Raw genomic sequence first — 17,330 nt, 5'->3', positions numbered from 1 at the left:
CCCCCCTCCCGGTTGGCCGTGCCCGTGGCTGCGAGCGGGCACCCGTTGCGCCATACGGGCGGCGCCCGACGCCCGCTACCGCCCGAACCGCCATGGCCCCTCTGGGCCATAGACAAGTGGGGCCTAGTCCCCAAAATATTTTTATAAAATAAAAATGATTTAATAAAATTAATTATTAATTAATTAATTAAGTTAATTAATCTTGTTTAAATTAATCTAAGTAATTAGTTAATTTAATTAAACAATTATTAATTAGCTAAACCCTAATTAATCTAAGCAGTGTATGACATGGGGGACCCACACGTAGTTGTGCAGTTGACTGCTGACGTCAGCATGATGTCATGCTGACGTCATCATTTACTATTCTGGATAATGTTGATTTAATTAACTAAATAAATCCTAAAAATGATTTAAGTCTTTTAAAATTAATATAAAATAAACTATAGCTCGGATGGAAAAACTTTGTACATGAAAGTTGCTCAGAACGATGAGACGAATCCGGATACGCAGCCCGTTCGTCCGCCACGCATCCCTAGAATAGCAAACATGCAACTTCCCCCTCTGATTCATCTGTCCGAAAACGCGAAACACCAGGAGTACTTTCCCGGATGTTTTCCCCCTTCACCGGTACCACCTCGTACCGCGTTAAGGCACACTTGGCATCACGCTTTGTCATGTCATGCATTTGTTTGCATTATATTTATTGTTTCTTTCCCCTCTTCTCTCGCTAGACACCGAGACCGACGCCGCCGCTACCCAGTACGACTACGGTGTTGACAACCCCTCTCTCTTGCCAGAGCAACCAGGCAAGCCCCCCCCCTTGATCACCAGATATCGCCTACTCTTATCTATACTACTTACACTAGAGTAGTGTAGCATGTTACTGCTTTCCGTTAATCCTATCCTGATGCATAGCCTGTCCTTGCTACTACTATTGTTACCTTTACCTGCAATCCTAATGCTTAGTATAGGATGCTAGTTTATCATCAGTGGCCCTACAGTCTTGTCCGTCTGCCATGCTATACTATCGGGCCATGATCACTCGGGAGGTGGTCACGGGTATATACTTATACATAATATATGATACTTGTGGTGACAAAAGACGGGTCGGCTCGAGGAATACCCGTCGTTGGTTCACGAATTGGGGACTGGAAGGACATACTTTCCCGACAGCCCTCTGTGTGGATCTTTGTGGCGAAGCGACAGGGCAGGTTGAGACCACCTAGGAGAGAGGTGGGCCTGGCCCTGGTCGGCGTTCGCGGTTATTTCAAGATAACACGTTTAACGAGATCTTGGTATTTGATCTGAGTCTGGCCACTAGCCTATACGCACTAACCATCTACGCGGGGACAGTTATGGGCACTCGACGTCGTGGTATCAGCCGAAGCCTTCGTGACGTCAGCCGCCGGGTTGGACTAGAATACCTGCTCTTGTATAAGGGAGGCTAGGTCTGCTCACCAGCCGCGTACGCAACGTGCAGGTGTGCAATGGGTGATGGGCCCAGACCCCTGTGCCATAGGATTTAGACCGGCGTGCTGACCTCTCTGTTGTGCCTAGGTAGGGCTGCGACATGTTGATCTTTCGAGGCCAGGGATGACCCAGGAAAGTGTGTCCGGACAAAGGGGATCAAGCGTGTTGGGAAATGTGGTGCACCCCTGCAGGGAAGTTAATCTATTCGAATAGTCGTGATCTTCGGTAACAAGACGACTTGGAGTTGTACCTTGACCTTATGACAACTAGAACCGGATACTTAATAAAACACACCCTTCCAAGTGCCAGATACAACCGGTGATCGCTCTCTCACAGGGCGACGAGGGGAGGATCACCGGTTAGGATTATGCTACATGATGCTACTTGGTGAACTTACCATCTACTCTCTTCTTCTGCTGCAAGATGGAGGTTACCAGAAGCGTAGTCTTCGAAAGTACTAGCTATCCCCCTCTTATTCCGGCATTCTGCAGTTCAGTCCACATATGATACCATTAATCCATTTGATACCAATGCATACATATGTAGTGTAGCTCCTTGCTTGCGAGTACTTTGGATGAGTACTCACGGTTGCTTTGCTCCCTCTTTTCCCCCTTTCTATACTCGATTGCTGTGACCATACATTGGAGCCCAGGAGACAGACGCCACCGTCGACGATGACTACTACTACTCGGGAGGTGCCTACTACTACGTGCAGCCCGCTGACGATGACCAGGAGTAGTTTAGGAGGATCCTAAGCAGGAGGCATGCGCCTCTTTCAATTTGTATTCCAGTTTGTGCTAGCCTTCTTAAGGCAAACTTGTTTACTTATGTATGTACTCATATATTGTTGCTTCCGCTGACTCGTCTATGATCGAGTTCTTGTATTCGAGCCCTCGAGGCCCCTGGCTTGTAATATGATGCTTGTATGACTTATTTTATTTGTAGAGTTGTGTTGTGATATCTTCCCGTGAGTCCCTGATCTTGATCGTACACGTTTGCGTGTATGATTAGTGTACGGTCGAATTGGGGGCGTCACACTTGTCCACCTTACTAGTGAACTGGTTCACCAAAATGAGTTTCATATACTAGTACATGCTAAACCTGTTATGTGTCTGCTTGTTTTTTCTTTTAGAATGCTGACAGAATATTGGGGAAGAGTGCCTTATTAAGAAATGGTAAAGGAAGTAATGCAGATAAGGTTCAGGATAGTGAGACATCCTTGTTGGTCTCCAACAAAGCTGATAAAATGGCTAAGGAAAACTATCTTGAAGACAGTGAGACAACCCCAAAGTCCTGTCTTGGTTTACTGTTCGAGTTACTGGCCACTACCGCTTGCACAAGCTATTCAAACTCATTGTCTGAATCAGTTCGGTTTCTTGAGTCTCAACTACTAGCTGAAAGACATCGATCAGTTGTGCTGCGACAAGAAGCGGAAGGACTGCGGTAGTCCCTGGAGCATTCAGATGCATACTTTCTAGTGCAACAGCAAGCGTTGGAGGATTTTAGCGCCAAGTAGGACAAAGGTAATAAGCTTGCTAAGCTTATTGCCAGCATGGTGGATACCCAGGATAACGTTTCTTGAGCTCTTCTAAAGTTGTTTCGGTTATGGACTTGTTTTGTTGCCGCGTTTATTTGCACTGGTGGCCAATTTTGACGGCCAGTGTATGTAATATGCTGATTTGTTCCCTATATTTGCACTGGTGGCAAACTTTGATGCCCAGTGGATGTAATATGTGTAATAGTTGTAATAGTCTAGTGTTAGTTGCTTGCTTATTTATTTCCTTATTGTATTGTTTAGTTGTTTGCTTGTAGTCACTGCAGTTCTTTTTCCACGTTTTTCTAGTGGCCACAATAACCTATTTTTGGTAACTAGGCCACAATAATCATGGCAACACATGGACTGTTGTAACCATGGGCCTCCTACGGGCCGTAGGATCCATGGGCCTTCTACGGGTCGTAGGATCCATGGACTTTCTACGGGCCGTATGATCCATGGGCCTTCTATGGGCCGTAGGATCCATTGTTCTTCTACGGGCCGTAGGATCCATGGGCCTTCTACGAGGCGTATAATCATTTCGCCATGTCGTACTATTCGTGGACCATAACGGGCCGTTAATAGGTCGTATTTGATAACGCTATGAAAACAGCCCAACGGGTTAACGGGCCACAAACAGGCCGAATGTAACCACGGGCTGAATTTGGCCCACAAATGAAACAGGCCAGTAACAGAACGTAACTAATCGAATTCTAGAAATGAGCCCAAGAATAAATGGGCCCTTGGAAGGCCGAAAATTAACATGGGCTGGAAACAGCCGACAGAATAATGGGCCGTTAATGGGTATAAAGCGATACATTGTTCATTATGGGCTAGTTTCATCTCGGCCCTTTAATGGGCCTAGAGTTACAAAGGGCCTCATATGGACCGAAAGACATCATGGGCCATACATGGGCCGGAAGTTACAACGAGCTGGAATCATATTGGACGGCCCAGATGAAGCTACTAGGCTTAATTCCGATAGGCTGTAACGGGTCGGGAGTTAGCGGGCCGTAAATGGGCTATATATGAGCAGGCCGTTAACAAGCTTTCTGTGGGCCGTCTCATTACCTTTTGACCAAGTCAAACGGGCCGGCCTTTTCACCGGAATGGGCCTCTGTTGGGTCGTGCCATCTGTCGACGTATCATAGGCGCCTCCTGTCCAATGAGTGGATGACATTTGTCCCAGCGGTGAGTCAACACGTGTTTCCTCTGGCCAATGAGAATTTTACATGTGGAAAATCCCCATTGGTCCGGGCTGTTAATGGGTTATCGGATACAAAGCCGGACCCGATAGCTTAATGGCGACCTGTTATGGTGGATGCCATGTGTCGATTACCCTTGACGAAAACACTTCCATGACGCGTGATTTATCATCATGGAAGTGGACACTTTTGTGATGATAATTTTGGTAATGTCATGGAACACTTCTACGATAGCATAGGTATGACTATCTTGATTTTGTCATAAAGTCGTCATGGATGTACATGCATGACAGAAAACATGACCTACTGTGAATAACATGTATCATCACGGAAGTGTATTTTTTTGTAGTGATATCAGCGTCCCCAAGCTTAATTCCTGCTCGTCCTCGAGTACGTAAATGATAAAAAAGATATTTTTTATGTGGAATGCTACCTAGCATAATCTTGATAATATATCTAATAATGGCATGAATATTAAGACATGAATGATTCAAAGAAATAGTCTATAATTTGACAGAAAGACATCAATACTCAGGCATCCCAACAAATAATCGTGTTTTTCAAAATATCAACGCTAAAGAAAGCTATCCCTACAAAATCATATAGTCTTGTAGTGCTCTGTCTTCTTAACACAAAGTATTTATCATTCACAACTCCGATGACAAGTCGAGCAATTGGTTCATACTTTTTAACATGCTTCAGCTTTTTCAACCCTCACGCAATACATGAGTGCAAGCCATGGATATAGCACTATGAGTGGAATAGAGTATTATGATAGGGGTAAATATAGAGAAGACAAAAAGGTAAAAAAGTCTCACATCAACGCGGCTAACCAACGGGCAATGGAGATGCCCATCAATTGATATCAATGCGAGGAGTAGGGATTTCCATGCAACGAATGCACTAAGAGCTATAAGAGTATGAAAGCTCAATATGAAAACTAAGTGGGTGTGCATCTAACTCTATAGTGAAAAATTCCCACTAGTATATGAAAGTGACAACATAGGAGACTCTCTATATGAAAAACATGGTGCTACTTTGAAGCACAAGTGTGGAATTGGCGTGCCCCTTCTCTCTTTTGTCTCATTTTTTCTTTTCTTTTTTTGGGCTCTTTTTGGCCTCACTTTTTCATTTTTTTCCTTTTTTTATATTTGTCCGAAGCCTCATCCCGACTTGTGGGGGAATCGTAGTTTACATCATCCTTCCCTCACTGGGAGATGCTCTAATAATGAACAATGATGATCATCACACTTCTATTTACTTACAACTCAATAGAAATAAAAATTACAACTCGATACCTAGAGCAAAGTATGACTCTATATGAATGCCTCTGGCAGTGTACCAGGATGTGCAATGATCTAGCATAGCAAAGATATCAAAAAACGGACAAGCCATGGAAATACCATGCTAGCTATCTTATGTTCATGCAAAGCAATATGACAATGAATTCTCAAGTCATCAAAATGGAAGCAGTGGAAGTTGCACGGCAATAATATATCTCGGAATGGCTATGGAAAGGTCATAATAGGTAGGTATGGTGGTTGTTTTGAGGAAGATATAATAAGGCTTATGTGTGATAGAGCGTATCATATCATGGGATTTGGATGCATTGGCTAAGTTTGCAACGACTCTCGAGGTGAGAAAGGGCAATGCATGATACCGTAGAGGCTAGCAAATTGCGGAAAGGTAATAGTGCGTATAATCCATGGACTCACATTAGTCATAAAGAACTCATATACTTATTACAAAATTTTATTAGCCCTCGAAGCAAAGTACTACTACGCATGCCCCTAGGGGGATAGATTGGTAGGAAAAGACCATCGCTCGTCCCCGACCGCCACTCATAAGGAAGACAATCAATAACAAATCATGCTTCAACTTCATAGCATAACGAGAGACTATACATGCATGCTTCGGGAATCACAAAGCCTAACACCAATATTCCTACTAACCATAACCATTTACTAGTACCTCCCCATATTCCATCTCTATATCGCAAAACTATTGCAAGGAATCAAACATATCATATTCAGTGATCCACAAGTTTTATGTAGGATTTTATGACTAACTATGTAATTGACCAGTTACTGTTGACTCTCTAAATGGATATAAGTGTAGCATGAGAGTTTAATTTTTTCTACAAAATACCATGCTCTAATAAATATAAGTGAAGCAAAAGAGCACTCTACAAATAACGGTTTTCTATGTGAAGAGAAACAGGCAATCCAGACTTCAAATGATATAAGCGAAGCACATGAAGCATTCTATAAAGCCATACTCAAAAGATATAGGTGAAATGCAATGAGCATTCTATAAATCAACCATGGACTATCTCATACCAGCATGGTGCATAAAATAAAAAAAGAAAAATAAACACAAAAGACGCTCCAAGATTTACGCATATCACATGAACGAAACGAAAACGTAAACATACCGATACTTGTTGAAGAAAGACGGGATGCCTTCTGCAGCATTCCCAAGCTTAGACACTTAAGTCTCCTTGGATATTTACTTGGCGTGCCTTGGGCATCCCCAAAATTGAACTATTGCCTCTCCTCCTCTCCTCATATCGAGACCTCCTCGATCTTTGAACACTTCATCCACACAAAACTCAACAAAAAGCTTGGTAAGATCCATTAGTATAATAATGCAAATCACTACTTTAAGTACTGTTGCAAACCCATTCATATAATTTTTTTGCATTGTGGCTATTGTATTATAACTCCTCCATGGCATATACCACTGATAGAATCGATAGTTTCATCAAAACAAGCAAAACAATGCATCAAAAACAGAATATGTCAAAAACAGGACAGTCTGTAGCAATCTGAACATTGACCACACTTATGTAACTCCAACAATTCTGAAAAATTAGGACAAAATAAACAATTTGCATAGCAGTATTGTGTAGACGTTCCAGTAAAAATGAAAATTCACGCACTACAGCCAAAGTTTCTGTTTTTGCACCGCACATACCAACAAGCAATCTAATCATCCTAAAGGCAAATCTTGGCACATTATTTTTATAATACAATTGATTTGTACAAGGGATAATTATTTTTGTTGAAAAGTTTCTGCAATCGAGATTCACAAAGTTTCCATGGGCATAAACAAAGTTCAAAGGTAGCTCCCACTTTAACAATGCTCATCTCTCTCACTTTCACCTTTCTTTTTGAAAAAAATTTAGGTTCCCCTCTATATTTTTTTGTTTTTAAACTTTATAAAAGCACACAACAGAATAAAATGACTCTCTAAAACTTCTGGGTTGTCTCCCTCGCAGTGTTTTCTTTAAATCCATGAAGCTAGGCATATAGTGCTCAAGTAATCGATCCACCCAGATCCCAAAGTATATCGAAGCCAATTTTAATTAGCAATGATTTATAATTTAGTAGTGAGCACAAAGCAACATATATCATGCAGTGACGAAATATAACTCTCTTCCTATGCATCGGCATTTCATAAAAGAACAATTCATGCACATCAAGTAAATGCCAATACATAGCATAAACACATTCTTGCAATTTTATAGTGTTGGATACATGAAGAGGTGGAGATGTAGTTCCTCTCTCATAATAATTGCAAGTAGGAGCAGCAAGCACATGCATATTATATTCATCAAAATCATCATGTGCAATGGTAAAAGGCAACCCATCAATGTAATCCTTAATAAGTGCAAACCCCTCCGATATAGTGTAGTTGGGAGAATTCAAAAATATGATAAGACTATCATGTGTGGGTGCAATAGCAACAATGTCTTTCTTAACATAAGGAACTATAGCAAGTTCATCTCCATAAGCATAATTCATATTGGCGTCATGGCCACAAGCATAGCAAGCATCAATTTCAACAAAAAGGGATATTTCAAATGAATCAACGGAATCATAGCAATTATCATAGCATTCGTCCTTCGGTAAGAACAAAGGGACATTAAACAATGTATGAGTTGACGAGTTACTCTCATTAGAAGGTGGGCACGAGTAACTAATCTGCTCTTCCTCCTTTTGTTCTTCGATCTCCTCGTCATCTTTTTCATCCAATGAGCTCACAGTTTCATCAATTCCTTCTTCCATAGGCTCCTATAAAATATTAGTCTCTTCTTGGACAGCGGAGACTTTCTTAATAAATACATCAATATCGGAATTGTATGTACAATTCTCATAGCAATATTTAAGTACAGCAAAATTTTCAGGTCTATAAACTGAATCATCAAAATATTCATACTTTTTGAACATAGATTCAATTTCATAAGCACCCTTAAAAGCAAAAAATTCTTCTATTCGTTCCACATCATAGTAATCATATCTACCATTAGCATAAGAAGCTAAGGTTTCATTATCATTAACTTTGCATGAAAAGGGAAGGTGGGGAGCCTTCATCCTAGAGCAACAAGTATAATCATATCTCTGGCATAAATTCCAAGCATACCAATGCAACATATCAATTTGATCCCATAACAGTTTCACTTTTTGTGTCAAGCGATAATCCCTAAAGTATTCACGTTGATCCGACGTGTCTCCCATTATCATGTTGAATGGGGTTTTCTCGGGATTATCAAAGTAGTGTTTAATATTTTTCACATAACGAGCATCGAGGGTTTTAGGAGGTTCCCCATCTCCATGAGTAGCAAGTACAACTAATTTTTTTGGTGTTTCATGTTCCATATCCATAACTAAAGATATAGAACAACTTAGAACAAAAAATAAAAACTACTTAGTGATAAAGCAAACAAGCACACATGAGAATATTCACCCCACGCTATTGCTCCCCGACAACGACACCAGAAAAAGGTCTTGATAACCCACAAGTATAGGGGATCGTTTGTAGCCTTTTTCGATAAATAAGAGCGTCGAACCCAACGAGGAGCTAAAGGTAGAACAAATATTCCCCTCAAGTTCTATCGAACACCGATACAACTCTACGCACACTTAACGTTTGCTTAGCCTAGATCAAGAATAAAACTAGAAGTACTTTGCGAGAATAAAACTACGAATAAATTGCAAGGTAATAAAAGTAGATAGCTTTTGTCAACAAGAAAGTCATTTGTCCCTAGGTGATCGATAACTAGACCGGTGATCATTACTACAATTTTGTATGAGGGAGAGGCATGAGCTAACATACTTTCTCTACTTGGATCATATGCACTTATGATTGGAACTCTAGCAAGCATCCGCAACTACCAAAGATCATTAAGGTAAAACCCAACCATAGCATTAAGTATCAAGTCCTCTTTACTCTCATACGCAATAGCCCACTTACTCGGGTCTGTGTATTCTGTCACTCACGCTACCCACTATAAGCGAATTATGAACATATGCAACACCCTACAGCGGGGATACCTCACATTTACGTGACATGGAGGGCACCATAGGCTGCATGGTTGGCCTCACGTGATTTTTTGTCGATTTTAACGCCTCGCCTGTGGCCGACCTATCTAGGTCGTGTCAGGAAGCCCAATAGCAGTCCGAGATGGGGAGGCAAAAATATTTGCTGGTATAAGTAATTGAACTCGCAACCTCCAATAAAGGACTTTCACCAACCCCCAACTGAGCTAGATCGTCTTCTGCTGATTTTGTACCGTAAGTTTGTCTACTGAATAGTACCACATCGCCCTTTTACGTCCAACCTCATCAATTTATATATGTCTTCAAGTTATTAGGTAACAATCAACTCAATAAGCTAGACCGGGAATCAAAATACGTATAAGGAGAAATGAAAGGATTGAAAAGAAGGAATAAAACTAGGGAAGGAAAGGAATTTAAAGAAAGAATAAAATAAAATTCGATGTGCCCTTAAGAAGGAAAGAAATTAATAGAGAGAATAAAGTTGGTTGTGCCTTGGGAAGGAAAGAAAAAAAAATAGAGCGAACAAATTTGGCGGATTAAAAGAAGGAATTGACTCTATATGGCTACCTGCATGGATGAAGGGGCCGGAAAGTGAATAAATTTGGTGGACTAAAAGAAGGAATGAACTCTATATATTGCTGCATGCATGGATGAAGGGGGCAGGTGTTGTTTGGAGTCATATGGGCCGTATTTGCAATACCAAGAAAATAAAGGTACACGAGGTGCCAAATAATACATCACATGTACATTGTTTCAGGTGATTTCGTGTAAGGTGTAACTGATCGACCCTTTCGTGAGGTGACAATGGTAAAAAAATAACTATGAGTATCTCTCTGAGAGAGAGAGAGAGAGAGGATGAACTATTAATCCAATGCCCACGGAAATCAGTGGTGATACAATACAACCATCAACTATGAGTTTGTTGTAGCCTAAACAACATGGATCCATTTTCTAGGAGACAAATTCACTAATTTCCCTGAAAAATGTCGTTGACATCGGAAAATATATTGTTCTTATAGTTGAAGAGTTTTTATATTTTTGGACCTATTTCTTTACTCATTAAAAAATTAAGACTGTCCTTCTAGATCTAATATTGATATGACTGCTAAAACATTTCATTTATTTCCCCACAAATCTTAGTAATACAAAATTTTGCATGAAGTGCAATATGTTTTGCAGTGCTCACTACATTTTTTCTCCCGTTGCAACACATGATCTCAGGTAGGTGAGTTTCATCTTCCGTTGGTGGTGTTTCACTAATTATGTCCCACGTCATCTACATCAACATAGTGCGCTCATGGTCGGAGGGGGTGAACAAGGAGAGACATCTGATCGACCAGCCAGTGCCCATCACCGACGCACTCCACTATTGGGCATCGCTAGGAAGAAGCCGTCACTGCATGATCCGTTGGCACCTGTCACCAATGCACCACCAATCAAACTCATTGCCCGGTGTTTCCGATAAGAAATCCTCAATCCTCACTTTCCCTATAATATTAAGGATAAGTGTGCAAAATGCTCCTCATCATATCCAACATAACCGACGCTCCATATAATGGTACCTTGACCGGGCCAATGGTGGTTCAAAGTAACCAACATTTATTTCGTAGCAAAGCACGAGCATTGTCTACAAAATTACAAGTCGGTGTAGGGAGGTCTTGTGAAAATGGCGTGCTAGACTGTGTTTATCAAACTCATCACCTTGTAATTGAGAGCGTGCATTGTTAATTGGTGGATAACAAGACCACCATCTGCGATGGTGATGAAGAGGAGAAGTGGCAACACAGATGGATCTCAAGCAATGTGCGAGGATTTTTGTTCTCCCATTGCAACGTACGGGCACATTTGCTAGTGTGTGTGTGTGTGTGTGTGTGTATAACTCACACTAACCACGGTCGTCTATCAACCCATAGGACAAAACAGATCTACCAAACATCATAAGATAGCCATAGATCATTGGGAAATAATATATAGCGTTGAGCACCATGTTTAAGTAGAGATTATAGCTGGAAGAAGGAGTGTTACACCATTGCATAGAGGGGGAGAAAGTTGGTGTTGATGGTAGAAAGATTGTTGATATAGATCGTCGTCACGATCCTTGCCCTGGCGGCACTCCGGCGCCACTGGGGGAGAGGGGGAGAGAGCCCCCCTCCTTCTTCTTCTTCGTCCTTGGCCTACCCCCAGATGGGAGGAAAGTTCCCCCTCTGGTCCATGTCCTTCATGGTGGCGGAGGGGCGGGAGCCCCTCCGAGATTGGATCTATCCCTCTGTTCTCTTCTGTTTCGCGTTCTGTTTTCTGGCCGAAAACCGTTTCTTATATTCCCGGAGGTCCATAACTCCGATTGCGCTGAGATTTTAACACGATTTTTTTCGGATATAAGCTTCCTTGCACCCGAAATAGAGCTCCAACCGACTTACGAGGAGGCCACAACCCACTGTCGGTGTCAAAACCGGCGGATCTCGGGTAGGGGGTCTCGAACTGTGCGTCTAGGATCAATGGTAACAGGAGACGGGGGACACAATGTTTACCCATGTTTGGGCCCTCTCTATGGAGGTAATACCCTACTTCCTGCTTGATTGATCTTGATGAATATGAGTATTACAAGAGTTGATCTACCACGAGATCGTAATGGCTAAACCCTAAAAGTCTAGTCAGGCTATGATTATTCGGGGGTATCTATGGACCTAGCCCTCCGGTTTATGTAGACACAGGAGGGATCTAGGGTCACACAAGGTCGGTTATAGAGAAAGGAATCTTCATAGTCGACGCCAAACTTGCCTTCCACGCCAAGGAGAGTCCTACCCGGACACGGGTAGAGTCTTCGGTCTTCGTATCTTCATGGCCCATCAGTCCGGCCCATATCCAATAGGTCGGACGCCCGAGGACCCCTTAGTCCAGGACTCCCTCACCCACCACCACGCGCCTGGCCTGCCTGGTGTGCCCAGGTGTCTTGTGGTGGTTGTGGGCCCCTGTTTGTGTTGATTCCACCTTCCAAAAGTCACAAATATTTCACAATAATTCTTCGTAAATTTTCATTGCATTTGGACTTTGTTTGATATTGATATTCTACGAAACAAAAAACATGCAACAAACAAGAACTGACACTAGGCACTGGATCAATATGTTAGTCCAATAAATCATATAAAATGTTGCCAAAAATATGTGAAAGTTGTATAATATTGAATGAAACAATCAAAAATTATAGATACGATGGAGACGTATCAGATATTGACGAAACAATCTGACGCTGCAGCAGAATCCGAGTCAAACTACAAGTCCAAAGGTGTTGCATCACCTCTACTTGGGCCCATGAGCCTTGTACGGCCTAGGGTTAGTTTTAGGCTGCCTTCGGACGTCCTCCCACCTCCTTGGCCGTCACCCCTATATAAGTAGATCAATCTAGTAGCTTTTTCCTTGTGATTTCTTTAGTTAAAAGTTAGCCATTGCAACTTCGTGTACTTCGTTTGTGTCCAACGACCAGACCAAGGCCGCTTTTGGATCCCCACCTTTATCAATACTTCATCTACATTCGCAATATTCAGATTGCATTATCATATTCTTGCTTGTTCTTCGATTGCATGCAGGAATAGACCTTCATGGTCAGGCTGATCATACTTCTAACATCGTCAGTAAACTCAGGAGATTGGTTTAGCGCTTGCTAAGGTGCAACGTCGTGCACATTTATAGTCGGATCGTAAATGTCGTCTCCACCAAATCGACAGTTACCATCTCATCGAAAGATCGGGACCCTCGTCTCTATCATTGGGTCATAAGCGTGAGACAAATCGGCCTTCAGTTAGAGAATTATTTTTTCTCGGGAGGAGCATGTTCGCCAGAACAACAAAAGGCAAAACTGACGAAGGACTCAACTGTTGTTTGAAGTTTCTTGAGGATATCCTCAACTTGTTTCCAAATGGTATGTTTTGGGAAGAAAAAACTTGGGTTCAAAATTTTTTTTCCTGAGAGAAACCTTGGGCTCAAATATGTACACTTGATGTGATCCTAGCAGGCAATCATGCCTAGTCCCAAGGGGTACACCATGGATATGTCACTCTTAGGCTTACAATTGCCTAAAAACACTCTTAGGCTTAAATTATCGGTAATCTCTATTTGACACTTACTACGTCAAGTGGGAGCTCATGTTAGACGCTCGCAGGCGTCAAACAGACAAGGCGACATACAAGGGTGAGCGCAATGGGCTGGCCATGTAAGCATTCAGTGTAGCACGTACTATAGTAACCTGTTATTGCAACAAACCAGGTTTTTCTGCGAGCAGATTACTACAGCAACCCGAGTACTGTAACAGACTAGCAGTCGGTTCACCGTACCACCCTGTTTTTTTTTTGTCGTTTTAAACAAAATCCACTTGAACCAACATGCGGTTGTATGGTTAGAACGACAGTGATATCCCAACCCACCAGTGGCAGCGTTGAAGTCTTAGACTTGACATTGGTGTTCGCATTTTTCTTGATTTATTTCAGCCCTTTCGGCGATGTGCGTTCAATGAGAGGAGATATTTCGGTCGACTACGAAAGCGTCTGTAGTGACTTTGTCAATATCAAGATGATGTACCGGGTCAGTCTCTTGGACGTTCTCATGGGGTAGGATGTGTGTACTGCGTTCATATGGGTGAGTGTATAAGCGTATGAGCGTCTACGTCTGTACTAAAGAAAATCCCTTGTTTTATTTTCTGCATGTTTTCCTTTTTATAGTTTTGTGTACTTTAAATATTTTTATAATATACGGTGAACATTTATTAAATAGAAACTGAAGATTGTTTTAATATACGATAAACATTTGAAATTACAAACTAAACAATTTTCTTATATATGATGGACTTTTTGTAATATACCTTGAACATATTTAACACATTGACCAAATATATCTTGAACATTTTCTTAACACACGATGCACACTTTTATAATACACGGTGAACCTTTTTGTAATATATGGTGAACATTTTTTATGATTAACATTTTTGTAATACATGGTGAATTTTTTGCATACTCCGCCGTGTATATGGAAACATTTTTTGAATTTGTGATTTTTTAAAAGGGGGTAAATAAAATAGAAATTAAAGAAAAACTGAAAGAAAAAACCAACAAAAATGCGCTGCATTAAAAAAAGCAGCAAAACACAAACAGGGAGAAAAAGGCCGAACTGCGCCAGCCCAACTCGCGCCTTGCCGGTCAGCGTCCGGTCGTCTATTTGACGCGTACAGACGACAAATAGGATCCACTATTTAGGAGGCCCCCAACTTGTAGTAATCTGCTCGCAGAAAAACAACATGTACTCCTTCTATTCACTTTTATAAAGCCTTGAAAACATTTCAGACAATGTGTAAAATAGGCTATTTTCAGTTATCTGAAATGACTTATAAAAGTGAACGGAGGGAGTAACTAGCTTTAGATAGCCGAGCCAAGCGAAGGTTAGATGGGCTGGGCTATCTAAAGCTAGTTACATGTTGTTGAATCCCTATTTGGGGAACCTTCTAGAAGGTTTTCTGAACTGGTTTTATTTTATGTTGTTTATTTATTTATTTATTGTTTTCCTTCTACTTTTTATTTTCTTCCTTTTTAAGAAAGTTCACAAAATTAAATTAATGTTGGTGATTTTATTAAAAAAATCAAAAATTGTTTGTAATTTCAAATTGTCTTTGTATTATTTTTTTAAAATGTGTGAATGATTCAAATTTTGTTTGAGTTATTTAAAAATTTGTATTTTCATAAAATGCTTACAAATTACAAAATGTGTTTGTTTTTTTTTTAAATGAAAAAATATTCAGAGACTTGAAGAATTGTGTGTGGTTTCAAAGAATGTAATTTGAAAAAATATTTAGAAATTTAAAGAATTGTTCATGGTTTTGAAAAATGTTAAAAAAATCAGAAATTGTTTGGATTTCAAATTTGTTGGTACTTTTCAAAAATGTCACTACAATACACCAGTTCTGTTTTATTTGTTTTTTAAAACCGACCGAAAAAATAACTGAAAACTAAAGAAATTCACTGGGTACAAATTCGCTATAGCTCCCGATCTATAGAATCCGTCTGTTATGGTTTCACACGAATGCGTCAGCCCAGTAGGAGGAGTGCATGTGCGATACAACGACAAGCTAACGCATAGAGCGTCCTATAGGAGCTCCCCGAGTTGTCCCTAAAGAAAAAAGGTTGGATGCTTGTAAGGATTTGGTTCATGTACTTGATGTAACCCAAAGATCGTGTATTATATACTTTATGTGAACCTGATAGAGGCCTTAAGCAGTACACTTGTATGCTTGATCTAAATAAATCTCCTTCAAAACTAAAAGCTTGGTTTTCCATAAAGAAACACTAGAACCCTCCTTATGCATGCATTTGTTAATCTTTTGGGTATGACCCATGAGTACACTAAGTGAAACCACCTGCTACTTGTTATGTGCAGAAAATGAAGTGTGGGCGAATCATTCAAGGCCACAGAGCTACACTCAACCAACCAAGTTTCATTGATGCGCTTAGGCCCTCCCCAATGCTCCATCTTGTACAGGTGCTAAGGCTGCCATGTGGGCAAAAAATCTGATGTGGCAAGGTAATAAAGAGGAGAGATGTGAGTTTGGTGATCCCAGAAAGAACCAATGCCAAGCACGTGAACCTGGGAAAAAGCAACTAAATGTAATAAACCCACCAATGCATGAAATAGTTTAGTTGCTAAAGCATTAAATGAGGGGAGCTTAGCACCAACAAGTGAAACACCTATGCATTATGTGAAGGAAATATGCCCTAGAGGCAATAATAAAGTTGTTATTTATATTTCCTTATATCATGATAAATGTTTATTATTCATGCTAGAATTATATTAACGGGAAACTTAGTACATGTGTGAATACATAGACAAACAGAGTGTCACTAGTATGCCTCTACTTGACTAGCTCGCTAATCAAAGATGGTTAAGCTTCCTAACCATGAACAAAGAGTTGTCATTTGATGAACGGGATCACATCATTAGAGAATGATGTCATTGACTTGACCCATCCGTTAGCTTAGCACTATGATCGTTTAGTTTATTGCTATTGCTTTCTCCATAACTTATACATGTTCCTATGACTATGAGATTATGCAACTCCCGAATACCGGAGAAACACTTAGTGTGCTATCAAACGTCACAACGTAACTGGGTGACTATAAAGATGCTCTACAGGTGTCTCCGATGGTGTTTGTTGAGTTGGCATAGATCAAGATTAGGATTTGTCACTCCGTGTATCGGGGAGGTATCTCTGGGCCCTCTCGGTAATGCACATCACTATAAGCCTTGCAAGCAATGTGACTAATGAGTTAGGTGCGGGATGTAGCATTACGGAACGAGTAAAGAGACTTGACGGTAACGAGATTGAACTAGGTATTGAGATACCGACGATTGAATCTCGGGCAAGTAACATACCGATGACAAAGGGAACAACGTATGTTGTTATGCGGTTTGACCGATAAAAATCTTCATAGAATATGTAGGAGCCAATATGAACATCCAGGTTCCGCTATTGGTTATTGACCGAAGATGTGTCTCGGTCATGTCTACATTGTTCTCGAACCCATAGGGTCCGCATGCTTAACGTTTAGTCATGATTGGTATTATTAGTTTATGTGCTTTGATGTACCGAAGATAGTTCGGAGTCCCAGATAGGATCATGGACATGACGAGGAGTCTCAAAATGGTCGAGACATAAAGATTGATATATTGGACGGCTATATTCGGACACCGGAAGTGTTCTGGGTGATTTCGGAGAAAATCGGAGTGCCGGGGGGTTAT

Source organism: Triticum dicoccoides, chromosome 3A, assembly GCF_002162155.2.
Source record: "Triticum dicoccoides isolate Atlit2015 ecotype Zavitan chromosome 3A, WEW_v2.0, whole genome shotgun sequence".
Lineage (NCBI taxonomy): Eukaryota > Viridiplantae > Streptophyta > Magnoliopsida > Poales > Poaceae > Triticum > Triticum dicoccoides.
The sequence above is the reverse complement of the archived record's forward strand: the minus strand, read 5'-3'. Positions refer to the sequence as shown.